Source organism: Pseudophryne corroboree, chromosome 1 (genome assembly GCF_028390025.1).
Source record: "Pseudophryne corroboree isolate aPseCor3 chromosome 1, aPseCor3.hap2, whole genome shotgun sequence".
Classification (NCBI taxonomy): domain Eukaryota; kingdom Metazoa; phylum Chordata; class Amphibia; order Anura; family Myobatrachidae; genus Pseudophryne; species Pseudophryne corroboree.
In genome coordinates, this window is record NC_086444.1 from 498,751,653 (window position 1) to 498,770,607 (window position 18,955).

Genomic DNA, 18,955 nt, shown 5'->3' on the forward strand with positions numbered 1-18,955 from the left:
ATGTACTAAATGGAAAATGCAGTAAACCCCCTTTTACCGCATTTTCCGAATGCACTAACCCCGGCCCCCGGGACAGCGATGCAGAGGGGATTGCCTGATTTTTGTAGTAATATCCCATAGAAGCCTATGGGCTTTTGCTCAGCTGCTCTGGCATGAGGGATCCAATAGGATCCCTCCCAGCATGCCCCACTGCTGCCCCTGTCACTCTGCGCAAGCGCAGAATGACTCCCGGGGCCGAAACCCGGAAGTCAGGGAGCCACCATAGATTGCGAAGGATAGCTCTTATCGGATAGCTAATCACATATATAAGTACATTTGCGATTAGCTCTGTGACGATTGCAGCGATGGGCGGCGATGTCACTTAGCTCATCCCGCCCAGGAATCTAATGGTTTCTGTGAGCAACTTCTCACCTTTAGCACTTTCCAAGACATGATACATCTCCCCCTATGTGTGGAGGACAGTGGTATTCATTTTGTTTGGTGGGGGTATTTATGTTATGTAGCTTAGCTAATGTCTTGTGGGGATTATGCGAATGCTGATGTTGGTGCTAATGTTATATGGAGGTTGATTACTAATGTTATTGTTGGTATCTAGTGTGGGGATGTAATAATATATGGCAGTTGGTTATTAATGTTTTGTGGTGAATCTTTATTAACATATGTTTATTTATGTAGAGGCTGTTATTATAATATTGGAGTTTACTGAAGAAAACAGACCTACTCATTAAATGTGTTGTACAATAGGTATGTGCCATAGAGGGAAATGTCTCAAATCATCTAAAGAGCAGAGAAGCGGTCCAGTGGAGAAGATGCTCATATCAACCAATGAGCTTCTACCTATCATCCATTTGATAAATGCTAGCTAGAAGTTGACTTTTCATTTGCTACATTTTCCCCATAATGTTGAATATGAGGAAGAAAAATAAATAATTTGTCGACCATGACTAGGCTAAATACTGTATTTAGAGTGGTATGTTAGAAAGGTGGCAGGAATACATGGTAAAGGTGGTTTGGTATATAAGGATGAATCATAAGAGAAGGGTAAGGGGGGCCTGAACCATTATCTTGGCTAGGGCACCATGGCCCTAGGCAAGAGAGCTACTCCTGTAGCTGAACAGTGATGGAATTCAGGTAGATATTCAGCTTTACCATGACATTTCCCAATGTCTTCACATTTATTGAACTGTTTTATATTTGTGGGCAGGTAATTATTTGTGGGATAGGGGGCAAAACTTCTTTTAACTGCAACCATTTCTGATTGCCGTCCACAGCGCCCAGACACACTCTCTCCATGGGTGCCAAGAGGGAGGTTACTAATCACCTTGTTACAGGGGCCTGTCCTATCTGCTAAGAGGGACATGATCCTCATGTGAGGCTGCCTGTACCCCCTGTACAGCTGCGAGGAGACAGGTTGGGGGAGTGTGCACTCAAGAGGTAGTCTGTCCTCATAGGTGCTGGCTGCTGTGGATGGGGCACTGCAGATCACACTCACATTCACCTTTCCCCCTCCAGATTCACTTCCACCACCACAGCAGGACGCAGACAGATAGAGGGAGGACCATGGCACATGCCCCCTGGGCTCCATGCTTATTCCTGCTTAGCAGAACCTGAAGCAATGGAGGTCAATGTGCCCCCTTCAGGGCTGGTGACATGAGACGACTTCCTACCATTGTCTCCTGTATTCACACTCCTGGGTCAAATTGTAAATGACTGGATGTCATTGGGTGTCATTTTGTATTTTTCATCATATGTGAGCCAAATTTGTGGAAACGTGTACCCTCGCATGCTCGCTTTGCTCACCATGCTTCAGGAAAGGTGCCTTGCTATCCTACCGCTGCGCTCTGCACAGGTTATACTATTCCCAATCGTAGCCCACGTTGATAAGAAAGTTCATTTTTTATTAAAAAAATTACGAAAAACTTATGTGTTGACCATTGTTGTGTCGATCTTTTGAAACTGTTGACCTTTTGAACCTGTCAACCTTAAGCACATTCTACCTTTTACCTGTCAACCTTTTTCATGTTGACCATTTGGGGTTGACCTATTAACTGTCTATCTTTTTACTGTAGATCTATCAACCGGACACCTGATTTTTCAAGCCACCACCAATAGCGCATAATATTATGCAAAATGCAATAATTATTACACTGCAGTTTATTATTTTAAACATCTGATTTATTGCGGTTTGAAAACCACACAGTAAACCGCAGTGTAGTAAAACAAGGCCCTGCAATCCACAACAATCGCCCAATCTTCTTTTCAGTACTGCTTGAGCCCAATGTGTCTGAATGGGGGCTGCTGGTGATCAGCAAAATTGAAGTTACTCCACAGAGGGGGTAATTCCAAGTTGATCGCAGCAGGAATTTTTTTTAGCAGTTGGGCAAAACCATGTGCACTGCAGGGGAGGCAGATATAACATGTGCAGAGAGAGTTAGATTTGGGTGGGTTATTTTGTTTCTGTGCAGGGTAAATACTGGCTGCTTTATTTTTACACTGCAATTTAGATTTCAGTGTGAACACACCACACCCAAATCTAACTCTCTCTGCACATGTTATATCTGCCTTCCCTGCAAAGCACATGGTTTTGCCCAACTGCTAACAAAGTTCCTGCTGCGATCAACTCAGAATTACCCCCAGAGTCTGTATGGGACTGAGGTGGGATTTTGACTTGCCAGGACACTGATTTTTTCTTATTTAAACCACATTAATCTGCCTTTTGCTATATGTTTTAAGTTACTATTATGCTGGTATATAATTGTTTTACCAAGCCCTTGGTCTCTTGCAGATTTACAAAGCAGCAGGTAAGATTGTTATCTCCCTGTCTTCCCCCGTCTTGTGGGACACTGAGGCTCATGGGTGGGACGCAGTGGCGTAAGTTCGTCCCAGTTGCCCGGAGGCAAGATAAATATTGGTGCACCCCTATTTCCTATATCAAGATAAGTGTGTGTGTGTGTGTGTGTGTGTGTGTGTGTGTGTGTGTGTGTGTGTGTGTAACAGCAGACACTTTACTGATGGAGCTATTTGCTCCTGTAGAGGAAGGATCAGAATGCTAATTATATGAAGTTACGTGTAATTGTCAGAGAAGTATCTTCATATAGTTAAAATTCTCATATTTCCTATAGAAGCGCAAACAGCTTCATCAGTAAGGTGTCTGCTTCCAGTGTAATAGGTTGTGGTTTCTAATCCTGGGTGTGACACTTGTAAAATGTGTATAATAAAGAGGGTGTGATTTGTAAGGTGCAGGGACTAGTGAAGAAGTTGGCCACTGAAAAGATAGCGGCAGCTATAAATTCACTTAATTCACTGGTGTCACAGAATGGGAGTAGAGGTGCCCCTCTTCAGAGCAGGAGCCCGGCGGCAGATGACTCCTTTGCCTCCCAGAGTTCTGCCTCTGGTGGGACAGCACGACATTTGGAAGTTATGTCTTGTGACAACTATTTTGCTCTATCCCCACGATGGTCATGATGGTCATGCTTCATAGCAGGGATACTTTTCTTGGGAGTGTTTCTCAGTGTTAGATTTGCATCAATGATAGCATGTATCAAAATGTATTTATTATATGTGGAGGTAAAGTTGTTACATTATTTACCCTGCTAGAGAGAAGAACCCAAATGTCCTAGATGGTCATTATTATGAAATCATGATTTATTTTGCAACCAACTTTTGGAATGCGTATCTCAGTGGTTATAATGTCTAAAGCTGGGTACACATTAGATGAGAATTTTTAATGATAAGCACAATAACGATATCTTTAACGATATTTTTGTGCATATCGTCTAGTGTGTACATACTATATCGTTAACGATGCGTGCTCCGGCGGGTCATTAATGACGCCCTCTGTGATCTATATATGCAGTTAAATTTGGACTTTATTGTCCAAAACTGCATGTTCGTGCCGGAGGCGAGGTGATGTCACTGAACGATATCGTTAGCAATGTTGTTCAGTGAGTATGTACTATATACTGTAGTTTGCCTGGGAGTCGAGATCAAACACTAGATGAGATCGCTCATGGAGCTTATCGTCTAATGTGTAACCAGCTGTAGTGTTGCTAAGCAAAAAAAATACATGCGGTCCCCATGGCACCCCAACAGTCCAGTTTTAGGGCTACCCCTGCTTGTGCATAGATGTTAAAATCTAACTAACTGAAGAACTAATTAAGTCACCTGTGCCTAAGCATGGATTCTTAAAAGTTGGACTGTTGGACTGCATTTGGGAACCACTGCCCTAGTGACAGATAAAAAATTGTGTTTTGGTTTGTGGTTTGCAAATAACCATGCATCACTTCCAAGGGTGAAAACTCTAATCACATGTATGGCAATTTGCAAACCCCTAAACTATCAAATCACATGTCATTTAAGAGAAAAAACACCTTGTAAGGCAGGATGGGAAGCATTTGATTTTAAGGCAGGATGGGAAGCATTTGATTTTACCCTTTTAAAACAATGCATTAATTACCTTTGGAGCTTTCAGTCATTAAGAAGGGAACATGCAATAATTAGAATTAATGCTGGGCACACACCTATACAATCGTTGGGCCGATCACCTGGACTGACGATTGTATAAGTGTGTATACAGTACATGAGTGATAGCTGATAGATGGCTTAAAACGTTGCTACAACTGTCGGATTAGGAGGTCGCATTTTATATGCAGTTTAATATTTAATCTGCTGACCTCCCGCTCCCATAGAAGAACGTACACACTGTTTCTAGATCAGTGTGTACAGGGGTCACAGAGGGTCACACTGATCGGACAAACACTCCAGGGATCAGAACAATTTACTCTGATCATCTGATGTGATTGGAAAAGTGTGTGCTCAGTTTAAGGGAATGGAGTTGGCATCCAATGGTCAAGATGCTGGCCCTCAGAAGACTGGCACTTGACTCCCGACACCACTCAGAATTCTGAGGCTGGAATCCCGACAGTCAGCATCCTGAACGTAAGTTTTCCAGGGATGGTTAGTGTTTGGTTACGGGTATGTGTGTGTGTTAGGCACTAGGGGGAGAGTTGGGATAAGGCTGCAGGAAGAGAGAGTTAGGGTTAGGCTGCGGGAGGGGACGGTTAGGGTTATGTAGCGGGTAGGGAGGGTTAATGGGAGGGCAAGGAGAAGGGTTAGCATACTTACTAAGATGTCGGGATTCTGAAAATCGATATGCCGTTGTTGGGATTCGGACCACCAGCATCCTGACTGTCGGAATCCCGTACCTAACCCAGCTCAAGATATAGCATTAATAACCATTAAAATTGACATTCAAAATATAATAGAGATTGTATAACTAAATTGTTATAAGCTGAATAATATAATAAAACAACGGTGTCAATCAGTAAAGACTGAAGAGGTTACATTAACTTACAGGGCCACATTCTGCCTGCTGGCCACTAGCTGATGAGGTCCATTCCAAACAAGACCATGTATGGAGAATGGAGATGAGAAAGAATTACATGTGTTTTAACCTCCACAAGGCAAAAGTTTTTTTTAAATGTACTTTGCACCAGTATACACACTTTTAAAAAAAAATATTTGTGCGTCTAGTAATCAGAACATTGGAAAATTAATCCCAGTTTTGATGGCTACAGTAATTTAAAAAAAGGCTCCATTTTCAAAACACAGATTTCTCTCATGTCTGACCAATTCCTGAAACGATTACGTATACTTGGGAGAATCTATGTAATAACTCTTTCATAGTACTGAATAGTGCTTATTAGATCTCTGTCTAAATGATTGTGCTTCTCTGTGTTACATTTATTCTTTGTGGTTCTATCCCAGAAATAACAATGAGGAAACTTCTATCGCTGATCGATAATAGAAACAATCCTATAGGCTTCTAATGGCAAATTACAAAATGGAACATAAATTTTATAAACTGTATATTTGTTCTGCGGTGCATAGACTTTACTAGGCATGAAAGGTCACTAGTTACTCCTATTTCTCACTTTTATGTTGCGTATGGAAGACAACAGAATGAATAACACACTACATCTCCCTATTTCTGCAGACTGTACAGGCTGAGAGGAAGGATATTCCACATAAGTAGGTCTTTATTACCCATTTTTATCTTTTGAATTGGCATGTTCCTTAGGAACTCTTTTCTTTTATAAAAGATGTGTGTAAAAATTACATTTGCAGTCATCTATTTCAATATTCTTTAAAGAAAACATGACCACTTCTACAATTGTTTTTGAACTCATTAGCAAATTAATGTATACAATAAGACTTGTTAATCTGTATATTTTTATTTATTAATGTGAATGGGAGACGGTACATTGCTTGCCCTGCTCAGAGCAAGTGACACTAATGAATTAGTTCCAGCTAGGAGCAAAATTATCATATAAACCAGAAGAACTACAACTTTTGAGTGACACATCAATCATACCTTCAAAATATTCAGCAGAATTCCACAGCCCAATGCAGAGTAGCACATTGGAGAAAACTCCTGCAAGCATCTATGCTTGTATAAATAGATGGCTTTGGTGGTACACAATGTACACAGCGCATAGCAGTATATATGACAAACAAATTAAAATACAGTAGTGGGGCTCCCAAACCAAGATATCTCACAAGATGTAGAGTTTGTATTGCAATAGAAGTAACCTTATTGCTGAATGGAAAGAAACAATCATGCTTAATTAGTTATACAGATAATCAGCAATGACAATGGTTAGCCCATTTGATAATTAGGATTTTTTTATTACTGTAATAATGACTCATCAGTCATCACAGTAATTTATAAAAAAAATAAAAAAAAATACCAAAATGGTAGGTTACCACTTGTAATAGTGGTGATCGATACTTTTGTCAAATAATGCTGGGCAAACACTGTCAGATAAAATGCCTGTCAGACTGACAGACATTTTACTTGACTGCCTGACACAAAGTAGAAATCGTGGCCATATTTAGGGGCTAATTTATCAAGCCTTGATAAAGTATCAACCAATCAGCTCCTAACTGTCATTTTATCACAGTGCTGTTTATCACTCTCAAAGGCTTGATAAATCTGGGCAATAGAGAGTGTATGGTCCAAGATATCTGTGCTACTTCCCTGGGAAGGAAACATTTCTCAGTTCCTCCCCTGTGTAGATACAGGGAAAATGGCGGACAGTCAGCCGCAGCATTGCCACACTGCCATATGCTGACCAATTATCAGATCTGTCAGACTTGCTAGTAGATTTTGCAATTTGCATGTCTGGCAGACCCATAATTACTGTTTTTACCCTCTATTAAATGCCACCACAGGGGATCCTAGCACTATACAAAGTACTTAAACAAAAACAGTATGAACAATACAAGTAAAAAGTGACATACAGTACAGAACATTGCAGGACATGGACAGTGTTTTTAAACATTGCTGTAGCAGCAGTCACCATACCCAAATGAGCACAGAGCGGCCGACTGGAGTTCTGGGCCCGAACAGAGACGGGGGCCGGGTCCTGGTGCCGACTGCCAGGCCTCCCATCAACATAGGTCTGCCGCTCACAGGATCTGATAGTGTCAGTGTACACACACAGCCAGCATTGACAACCGAGGTACGGCCCATTTCAACCCCACCTCCAAAAGGCATACCAGGATGGGTCACGTGCAGTGGCAGCTCCACAGGTACATCAGAGCAGTCCAAAGTTCAAATAGGGGAGCCACACCTACTGCCAGTGAGTCCATTTGGGATAACAGTTGGTGTGGCTCCCCTATTTGAACTTTGGACTGCGCTGCAGCCCCACCACTGGAACCACCACTGGTCACGTCACGTGCCCTGGGAATCGTGGCACTGGAAGTGACAGGCATTGACCAGAAGGATGGTGGACTAATTCTGCAATCACCTCGATAAAGCGCATGGTGCATGCTGCAAGCGCGCAATAGGCTCCATGTTCAGTAGAAGCCACACCAGTCCTTATCTGTGAGCAGGGAGTAAATTAACTACTGGGAGCTGGAGATCACCTATGCAATTGTCACAAGATGGAGGGCACGTGAATCACGTGATGTGAGGAGTGTCATATGCTTTGGCTGTGAATGCTCGCACCACCATCGAGGAGCTTCCACCAGCTGCTGTTTCTGTATAACACGGGTTAGAGGGCATGCTGGGATGTCTAGTTCAACAATAGCTGGAGAGCCGAAGGTTCCCTATCCCTGCTGTATAAGGTACCAGAGGAGCAATGCAGCAAGGGAGAAAAAGAGAGGAATGAAATAGAGAGATAATAGGTAAAAGAGGGTAACTTTATTGGGAGGGAAAGACCTAGACAGTGCTTAGACTAGAGGGAGAGAGTGAAAAACATGAGGAAGAGATAAAAAAGACATATATGCTACGTAGAAAAACATGGACAGAACCAGGGAAAGTAAAATGAATCAGTTGGAGAGAGGATATATATATACCAGTAGTTATAGACCAGACATCTGCTGGGTCAAATTCACTCCAATCGCTTCACTGTACAAAATGGGAGAAATGCCTAGGTACACGCCACATACTTTCATGGAAGAAAAGACTGCACACACTACAGCATAATGTAATCCACTGTGCTGTAGTGCATGCAGTTTCTTCTCTGAAAGTCTGTGGAGTGTCACTCAGTCTATCTACAGATGTAGCCACGCTCATTGTGGCTACTTCTTGTTGGCACTGGCACTCCAGGCGTGGCTAGATGCGCCCGTGCCTAGCCACGCCGAGCTGCGTCTTTTGCCACCCGTTCACCCTAGATGTAGCCGCATTCATGCCTAGGTGTAATAATAATAATACTTTTATTTATATAGCGCTCTTTCTCCAACAGGACTCAAGGCGCTACATCTGTATCTATCTATCTATCTATCTATCTATCTATCTATCTATCTATCTATCTATCTATCTATCTATCTATCTATCTGTCTATCTATCTGTCTATCTATCTATCTATCTATCTATCTATCTATCTATCTATCTATCTGTCTGTCTGTCTGTCTGTCTGTCTGTCTGTCTGTCTGTCTGTCTGTCTGTCTATCTATCTATCTGTCTATCTATCTAGCTAGGCCTTTCATGGTGCTAGCCACATCCCTTGTGTAGACACCCTTCCACCACTGGTCCCAACATCACTACTCACACTTCTGCGGTACTAGTCACACCCCATGCAATCACACACAATTGGTCATTCATAAATTTCTTCTCCAGGCCCATATGGACCTTAATATGGCACTGGCTGCACCAGTGCTGTGCAAGAACAGCAGGCCGATGCACAAGGAGGACTTAGAAACAAACGTTCCCTGCACATTGGCCCACTGTGAATCATTCCTGCAGGTCTGCGGCGCTCCGCCTATATGTGACAATGTGTGACATCACGTAGGGTATAGTGGCGCAGCAGAATACTGCGCCCTAGAGATCCAAGTAAGCAAAGTTTGTTGGCATAGGAGAAGACAGAAACATCAGCCAAAGAAGAAGACTTTTTTTTAAGTAACTCACAATCAAATTTGTGGATCAAATTTAAGGATCCACATGCTAGTGTGGGTAGAGGTGAGGCTGCTTATTTTGTCAGTCCTGGGCAGCCCTGGTAAACTGACTTAGCTTATGCAAGTGCAGAGGATCTGAAAGACCATATTAGAGTGTTCAGTTGAATTAAAAATACTTTATGATTTTGCTCCATAGACATCGTCCTGAGATACCTAAGCTACTTCGTAATAGACTTTCCGATGCTAAGGCGGATCTTATCACCAGCTGGATTATACGTAATCCCTTTATATACTGAGCAGAGCATAAAACAGCTAAATCACTAGCTTTAGGGCATTTGGTATATATGAAACTTAAAAATAGAATAATATTAAAGTGATTTTTAAATACATTATGCACCAAAATGCATACATTGTTTGTATAGAAGTAACATTTTACATGTTATTAATACAGTATTATATATATATATATTCCCCAATTATGAGTACATTTAATGTAAACATGTATTTGCATCTCAATCTTACCTTTCTAGCTCATCTGTGGGTGTTCAACATGGAATCTCTAAGCACTCCGGTTGTAGTCAACATTAAATAACTTGGTTGTGAGTGGGAGACTTTATTATGCAGCTGGCAGAGAAAAAATATTTTATATTACTTGGATTTGTCTGTATTGTTTCAGGGTTTAAGTTATAAAAGTGTACATATATTTATTGGGCAAATTTCAAAATGCAGTGTGGAGTATGATTCCTAGATATCTAACCTACAGAAGCAGATATATGAAGTTCCGCAGAAACTATATTCTCTGTCTCTAGGTTTGCATCAGACATAGGGGGGAATTCAAATGTATGCTGTAATTTTCAGGCAGTAAAAAGAGGACTTTATCACAATTTTTTGAGGGGGGAGGGCCATCCAATTGGTTTTTACCTCTTTCTTTCAACACATATGATCCGTGATAAGTCCATAGACCTTTGTGCTTTCGTGGCTGCGATTGTGAAAACAGAGCACTTATCAGGGATTCTTTTTGGGGCCTTACGGTATTCCCGGATATGTTCTGGTATTGGGCTGCCTTCGGGGCTAATTGGACATCCCTGGGCTATCAATTAGCCTGTGGTAAATTACCGTGGGCAATCGAATTACCCACCAAAATGTCATGTATAACTATTAGTAAAGAAGTTTGTTATATGTTAAATATAAACATAACTAGCTGAAGTACCCGGTGTTACCCAGGTTTAAAGTTTCCAGTTATTAAGTTATCACTGAGTTGGATGTAATGGTCAATAGATTAAAAATGATTAGTAGTTTAGTAGCTCTTCCAACACAACCATGAGGTGTCTGCCCAGTGTCGTTTTTGTTTAAGTGGTGTCACCAGTAGCCCTAATCCCCAGCTTTTCTTTCTGTTCAGTGTTATAATTACTTTTCTATTGTGAGGTAGGTTTAAAGGTTTCCTTCTGTTATCAATGTTGCTATTCCAAGGCTTTTGGGTAATCAATATTTTTTGTCTTCCCATTTCCATTTCTGTCAGTTATTTTAGTGCATAGATTTATTGTTATTTCAGTCAGTTATTTCAGGTAACTGAATTATAGTTATTTCTTTCAGTTATTACAGTTCATTAACATTTTCATCCAAATCCATCCAGTGGAAGGCCCAGTACAGGCTCCCTGTGTCAAAGTTCTACCCAGCATACACCAACATGAAGTCCTACCCTTTCCCCAACCCCCTAGTATGTCTTCTTAGATCCAATGTTACCACTCTAAAGTTTTCTTCCAAATCCATCCAGTGGAAAGCCCAGAACAAGCTCCCTGTGCTAAAGTTCTACCCAGGGTACACCAACATGAGGTCCTACCGGGTCCCCAACCACCTAGTATGTCTTCTGGGATCCAATGTTACCACTCTGTGAAGTTTTCTTCCAAATCCATCCAGAGGCAGGTCCAGAACAAGCTCCATGTCTCGAAATTATAGCCAGCATACACCAACGGGAGGTCCGATTGGGACCCCAAACCCCTACCACGTATGTCTTCTGGGATTCAGTGTTATTACTTTGTGATGTTTTCTTCCAAATCCATCACAGTTTTGCCCGGTGCATTCCGTCATGAGGTCCAACCAACCTCAACCCTATAGTATGTATTCTGGGATGCAATGTTTCCACTCTATGAAGTTTTCTTCCAAATCCATAGAGTGACAGGCAAAGAATAGGCTTCCCGGGTCAAAGTATGTCTTCTGAGATCCAGTGTTACCACTCTGTGAAACTTTCTTCCACATCCATCCAGAACAGGCTCCTTGGGTAAAAGTTCTGAACAGCTCATTCTGCTGCAAAGTCTGACCAGGACCCTAACGCCCCTAAAACCTGACCAGGAGCCAACTGGACCACCTCACGTTGGTTTCATCCCAATTGGTTCATGGGTGTCTGAATGTATAGCCGGACAGACAAACAGACCAATTACTTTTATATATAAAATAAATGGCCCTGGCCCCAAAAAAGAGGCGATTTTTTTAGTTTAAATCCCACCAGTATTTTAAGTAGCATAATGAAGGGTATGTGTACCAAGTTTGGTACAGATCCATCAAGCCATGTAGGAGCAGATAGACATGTCATGTCTTGAAAAAGGAGTAAAATCCTAAACGTCGATTTCAACAGACAAAGTTTGGTTGCTTTGTTTTTAAGTCTGTTAGAGTGCCACTATCTGCACTGCTATATCTACCTCATGAGTTAACACAGAGGCATTTATTGCTATACAGAGTGCCTGCTACTTGGAAATATATATATATATATATATCCAGGATACCACTTAGTTAAAGTGGAAGGTGCACTCTCCGTAAATAACAAGAATACATCACTGAAGGGTCAAAGTTTTATTTCGCATTGCCTCAACATGTCTCGACGTTTCGATTCACAAAGGATGAATCTTCATCAGGAGAAGGTTTTTTAGTTCACACATATTAGTAGATAGAACATACAGTATATGTGGGGTCATTCCGAGTTGATCGTTCGCTGCCGATTTTCGCAGCGCAGCGATCAGGTAAAAAAAAACGACAAAACTGGGCATGCGTATGTACCGCAATGCCCACGCGCGTCGTACGGGTACAAACAGCATCGTTGCTGTGCAATGCTTCTAGCGACTAATCCATTGACAGGAAGAGGGCGTTTATGGGTGTCAACTGACCATTTTCTGGGAGTGGTAGGGAAAACGCAGGCGTGACCAGGCATTTGTAGGGCGGGTGTCTGGCGTCAATTCAGGGACCTCTGTTGCTGGAATCATCGCACAGGATAAGTAACTACAAGGCTGGTCTTGTTTTGCACAAAATGTTTTTGTACTACTCGGCTACACATGCGATCGCACACTCCACCGTGGGCGGCAACTATGCGTTTGCACGGCTGCTAAAAGTAGCTAGAGAGTGATCAACTCGGAATGAGGGTCATGGTTCAAATAAATTTCAGCATCTATACAAAAAGAACAGAAAAAAGCACATGAAGTAAATCAAACCAAAGCCTGCCAGGCCACCTCCATGATACATAGCCAACATAGCTAGATACCTCCACCTAAAAGTGATAACTATTGAATATCAATTCCCCATGATGTCATTAACTGCCAGATATATAACTTACTTCCTAAAACGAAAGTAAGGGCCCATCAATGAATCTTATCGACAGCGGACTAGAATATTAACTACTAGCCCATATCCAACCACTTAAAAGTACTTAAAATGCGGTCAAACATAACACCACCATCGTTATATGATCACTATTTAGTACACAATCACCAAAATGTGGTTAAAGTATACCTTTTACTCCTTATGGCTTCAGCATGTATGCAACAGGATTCCTTATCCAATTCAAAATACAGCCAGAAACTGCCAGCATGCCTATATGTAGATATTCAATGAATGACCAATAAGCGGACATACGTATACAGAGGCGTAACTCTGGGAGGCAACGGAGTCATCTGCCTCCGGGCTCCTGCTCTGAAGGGGGCACCTCTCCTCCCATGCTGTGACACCATTGAATTAAGTTAATTGATAGCTGCTGCTATCTGTTCAGTGGCCAACTTCCTCACTGATCCCTGCACCTTACAAATCACACACTTTTTATTACACTGTAGATACATGTTTTACAAGTGTCATACCCAGGATTAGGAACCACAACCTATTACACTGTAAGCAGACACCGTACTGATGAAGCTGCTTGCTCCTGTATAGGAAATAATAGTATTCTAACTACTGTATATGAAGTTACTTCTCTGACAATTAGACATAACTTCATATAGTAAGAATTCTCATGTTTCCTGTACAGGAACAAATAGCTCCACCAGTAAAGTGTAACAGGTCATGGGTTCTAATCCTGGGAATGACTGCTAAGAAATGTGTGATTTAAAATAAGAGACAATGAAATGTATATATACAGTATATACATTTTTTTCAGAACACTCCATAGACAAATACACACACACACACACACACACACACACACACACACACACACACACACACACACGCATATATATATATATATATATATATATATATACACATGCAAAAAAAGGCCTGCGGCACTCAGCATATCCAACCAACGTTTCGGGGCTCGCACGCCCCTTTGTCATTTCTGTTCATCTTGACAAAGGGGCGTGCAAGCCCCAAAACGTTGGTTGGATATGCTGATGTGAATACACGATTTGCACTGTCAAGCCTCTGAGTGCCGCAGACCTTTTTTTGCATGTTGATAATTTCTTTTCTCTGGGGGCACCGGAGCAACTTATCACATAGAAGAGGAGTGCCAGTCCATGATTCAAGCACTTGTGTATATATATATTAGTGATGTGCACCGGACATTTTTCGGGTTTTGTGTTTTGGTTTTGGATTCGTTTCCGCGGCCGTGTTTTGGATTCGGACGCGTTTTGGCAAAACCTCACCGAAATTTTTTTGTCGGATTCCGGTGTGTTTTGGATTCGGGTGTTTTTTACAAAAAAAAACTAAAAAACAGCTTAAATCATAGAATTTGGGGGTCATTTTGATCCCATAGTTTTATTAACCTCAATAACCATAATTTCCACTCATTTCCAGTCTATTCTGAACACCTCACAATATTATTTTTAGGTGGTCATTCCGAGTTGTTCGCTCGCAAGCTGTTTTTAGCAGCTTTGCACACGCTAAGCCGCCGCCTACTGGGAGTGAATCTTAGCTTCTTAAAATTGCGAACGAAAGATTCGCAATATTGCGATTACACAAGTCTTAGCAGTTTCAGAGTAGCTCCAGACCCAGCGTTTGCCCAGAAGACTGTAAGGCCAGCTACACATCAGAATGAACGGCAATCGGGGCCATTGGTTTAGGCGGTTTTTCTTCATCCTTGACCATGCCAGATTGCTGTTTCACACCAGGAAGATTTAATGAACAACAGAACGATCACTGTTTAGTCCTGCATTAATATGCATGGCTCCATATGCAATATCGTTGATGACGCATGTAATCCGCTGGAGTGCGCAATTGAGTGTACACATTAGACAGTATACACAATGTTGGCCTGATGTGTACTCACCCTAGCAGTATCTAACGAGACTGCAGAGCTTGCAGGAGAAATTCAATTTGAGGAGACTAGTCAATCTGGGTACCAGAGCAGTAATCCAGGTACTGTAGGCCACCCTGAGTAATAAATGTATAATGTTTCTGTTCGCAATTCACAATCAAATACCATCCAGGTATTGTTATGTAATATATTATTTATATCTTGTCTAAAAGAAGACTATAATGTATTATGGCACTTATTGCCTATCCTGTTTGATGTACAGTATATATGGAAACACTGGCCCTCATTCCGAGTTGTTCGCTCGCAATCTGCTTTTAGCAGCATTGCACACGCTAAGCTGCCGCCTACTGGGAGTGAATCTTAGCTTAGCAGAATTGCGAACGAAAGATTCTCAAAATTGCGAATAGAAATTTCTTAGCAGTTTCTGAGTAGCTCGACACTTACTCTGCCACTGCGATCAGTTCAGTCAGTTTCGTTCCTGGTTTGACGTCACAAACACTCCCAGCGTTCGCCCAGACACTCCCGCGTTTTTCCCAGAAACGGTAGCGTTTTTTCACACACACCCATAAAACGGCCAGTTTCCGCCCAGAAACACCCACTTCCTGTCAATCACATTACGATCGCCTGAACAATGAAAAAGCCGTGAGTAAAATTCCTAACTTCATAGTAAATTTACTTGGCGCAGTCGCAGTGCGAACATTGCGCATGTGCACTAAGCGGAAAATCGCTGCGATGCGAAGAAATTTACAGAGCGAACAACTCGGAATGACCCCCTTAGTCCTAAAATTTGCACCGAGGTCGCTGGATGGCTAAGCTAAGCGACACAAGTGGCCGACACAAACACCTGGCCCATCTAGGAGTGGCACTGCAGTGTCAGGCAGGATGGCACTTCAAAAAAATAGTCCCCAAACAGCACATGATGCAAAGAAAAAAAGAGGTGCACCAAGGTGGCTGTGTGATTAAGCTAAGCGACACAAGTGGCCGACACAAACACCTGGCCCATCTAGGAGTGGCACTGCAGTGTCAGGCAGGATGGCACTTCAAAAAAATTGTCCCCAAACAGCACATGATGCAAAGAAAAATGAAAGAAAAAAGAGGTGCAAGTTGGAATTGTCCTTGGGCCCTCCCACCCACCCTTATGTTGTATAAACAGTAGAGATGAGCGCCTGAAATTTTTCGGGTTTTGTGTTTTGGTTTTGGGTTCGGTTCCGCGGCCGTGTTTTGGGTTCGAACGCGTTTTGGCAAAACCTCACCGAATTTTTTTTGTCGGATTCGGGTGTGTTTTGGATTCGGGTGTTTTTTTCAAAAAACACTAAAAAACAGCTTAAATCATAGAATTTGGGGGTCATTTTGATCCCAAAGTATTATTAACCTCAAAAACCATAATTTACACTCATTTTCAGTCTATTCTGAATACCTCACACCTCACAATATTATTTTTAGTCCTAAAATTTGCACCGAGGTCGCTGTGTGAGTAAGATAAGCGACCCTAGTGGCCGACACAAACACCGGGCCCATCTAGGAGTGGCACTGCAGTGTCACGCAGGATGTCCCTTCCAAAAAACCCTCCCCAAACAGCACATGACGCAAAGAAAAAAAGAGGCGCAATGAGGTAGCTGTGTGAGTAAGATTAGCGACCCTAGTGGCCGACACAAACACCGGGCCCATCTAGGAGTGGCACTGCAGTGTCACGCAGGATGTCCCTTCCAAAAAACCCTCCCCAAACAGCACATGACGCAAAGAAAAAAAGAGGCGCAATGAGGTAGCTGACTGTGTGAGTAAGGTTAGCGACCCTAGTGGCCGACACAAACACCGGGCCCATCTAGGAGTGGCACTGCAGTGTCACGCAGGATGTCCCTTCCAAAAAACCCTCCCCAATCAGCACATGATGCAAAGAAAAAGAAAAGAAAAAAGAGGTGCAAGATGGAATTGTCCTTGGGCCCTCCCACCCACCCTTATGTTGTATAAACAAAACAGGACATGCACACTTTAACCAACCCATCATTTCAGTGACAGGGTCTGCCACACGACTGTGACTGATATGACGGGTTGGTTTGGACCCCCCCCAAAAAAGAAGCAATTAATCTCTCCTTGCACAAACTGGCTCTACAGAGGCAAGATGTCCACCTCATCTTCACCCTCCGATATATCACCGTGTACATCCCCCTCCTCACAGATTATCAATTCGTCCCCACTGGAATCCGCCATCTCAGCTCCCTGTGTACTTTGTGGAGGCAATTGCTGCTGGTCAATGTCTCCGCGGAGGAATTGATTATAATTCATTTTAATGAACATCATCTTCTCCACATTTTCTGGATGTAACCTCGTACGCCGATTGCTGACAAGGTGAGCGGCGGCACTAAACACTCTTTCGGAGTACACACTTGTGGGAGGGCAACTTAGGTAGAATAAAGCCAGTTTGTGCAAGGGCCTCCAAATTGCCTCTTTTTCCTGCCAGTATAAGTACGGACTGTGTGACGTGCCTACTTGGATGCGGTCACTCATATAATCCTCCACCATTCTATCAATGTTGAGAGAATCATATGCAGTGACAGTAGACGACATGTCCGTAATCGTTGTCAGGTCCTTCAGTCCGGACCAGATGTCAGCATCAGCAGTCGCTCCAGACTGCCCTGCATCACCGCCAGCGGGTGGGCTCGGAATTCTGAGCCTTTTCCTCGCACCCCCAGTTGCGGGAGAATGTGAAGGAGGAGATGTTGACAGGTCGCGTTCCGCTTGACTTGACAATTTTGTCACCAGCAGGTCTTTCAACCCCAGCAGACCTGTGTCTGCCGGAAAGAGAGATCCAAGGTAGGCTTTAAATCTAGGATCGAGCACGGTGGCCAAAATGTAGTGCTCTGATTTCAACAGATTGACCACCCGTGAATCCTTGTTAAGCGAATTAAGGGCTGCATCCACAAGTCCCACATGCCTAGCGGAATCGCTCCCTTTTAGCTCCTTCTTCAATGCCTCCAGCTTCTTCTGCAAAAGCCTGATGAGGGGAATGACCTGACTCAGGCTGGCAGTGTCTGAACTGACTTCACGTGTGGCAAGTTCAAAGGGCATCAGAACCTTGCACAACGTTGAAATCATTCTCCACTGCACTTGAGACAGGTGCATTCCACCTACTATATCGTGCTCAATTGTATAGGCTTGAATGGCCTTTTGCTGCTCCTCCAACCTCTGAAGCATATAGAGGGTTGAATTCCACCTCGTTACCACTTCTTGCTTCAGATGATGGCAGGGCAGGTTCAGTAGTTTTTGGTGGTGCTCCAGTCTTCTGTACGTGGTGCCTGTACGCCGAAAGTGTCCCGCAATTTTTCTGGCCACCGACAGCATCTCTTGCACGCCCCTGTCGTTTTTTAAAAAATTCTGCACCACCAAATTCAAGGTATGTGCAAAACATGGGACGTGCTGGAATTTGCCCATATTTAATGCACACACAATATTGCTGGCGTTGTCCGATGCCACAAATCCACAGGAGAGTCCAATTGGGGTAAGCCATTCCGCGATGATCTTCCTCAGTTGCCGTAAGAGGTTTTCAGCTGTGTGCGTATTCTGGAAAGCGGTGATACAAAGCGTAGCCTGCCTAGGAAAGAGTTGGCGTTTGCGAGATGCTGCTACTGGTGCCGCCGCTGCTGTTCTTGCGGCGGGAGTCCATACATCTACCCAGTGGGCTGTCACAGTCATATAGTCCTGACCCTGCCCTGCTCCACTTGTCCACATGTCCGTGGTTAAGTGGACATTGGGTACAGCTGCATTTTTTAGGACACTGGTGACTCTTTTTCTGAGGTCTGTGTACATTTTCGGTATCGCCTGCCTAGAGAAATGGAACCTAGATGGTATTTGGTACCGGGGACACAGTACCTCCAACAAGTCTCTAGTTGGCTCTGCAGTAATGATGGATACCGGAACCACGTTTCTCACCACCCAGGATGCCAAGGCCTCAGTTATCCGCTTTGCAGTAGGATGACTGCTGTGATATTTCATCTTCCTCGCAAAGGACTGTTGAACAGTCAATTGCTTACTGGAATTAGTACAAGT

General features: G+C 43.0%; 1 protein-coding gene and 1 long non-coding RNA gene across 2 annotated transcripts in view; one reads left to right on the forward strand and one right to left on the reverse strand.

Annotated features, from left to right (window-relative positions):
• Positions 1-9,991, reverse strand: part of LOC134895591 (proprotein convertase subtilisin/kexin type 5-like) — a 568,642-nt gene extending 558,651 nt beyond the window's left edge. Inside the window, exon 1 of the mRNA XM_063913851.1 lies at positions 9,922-9,991. The gene's annotated coding sequence lies outside the window, so the exon portion shown is untranslated. The remainder of the gene's footprint in view (positions 1-9,921) is intronic.
• Positions 1-18,955, forward strand: part of LOC134895678 (uncharacterized) — a 58,109-nt gene that overhangs the window by 18,414 nt on the left and 20,740 nt on the right. The window lies entirely within an intron of this gene.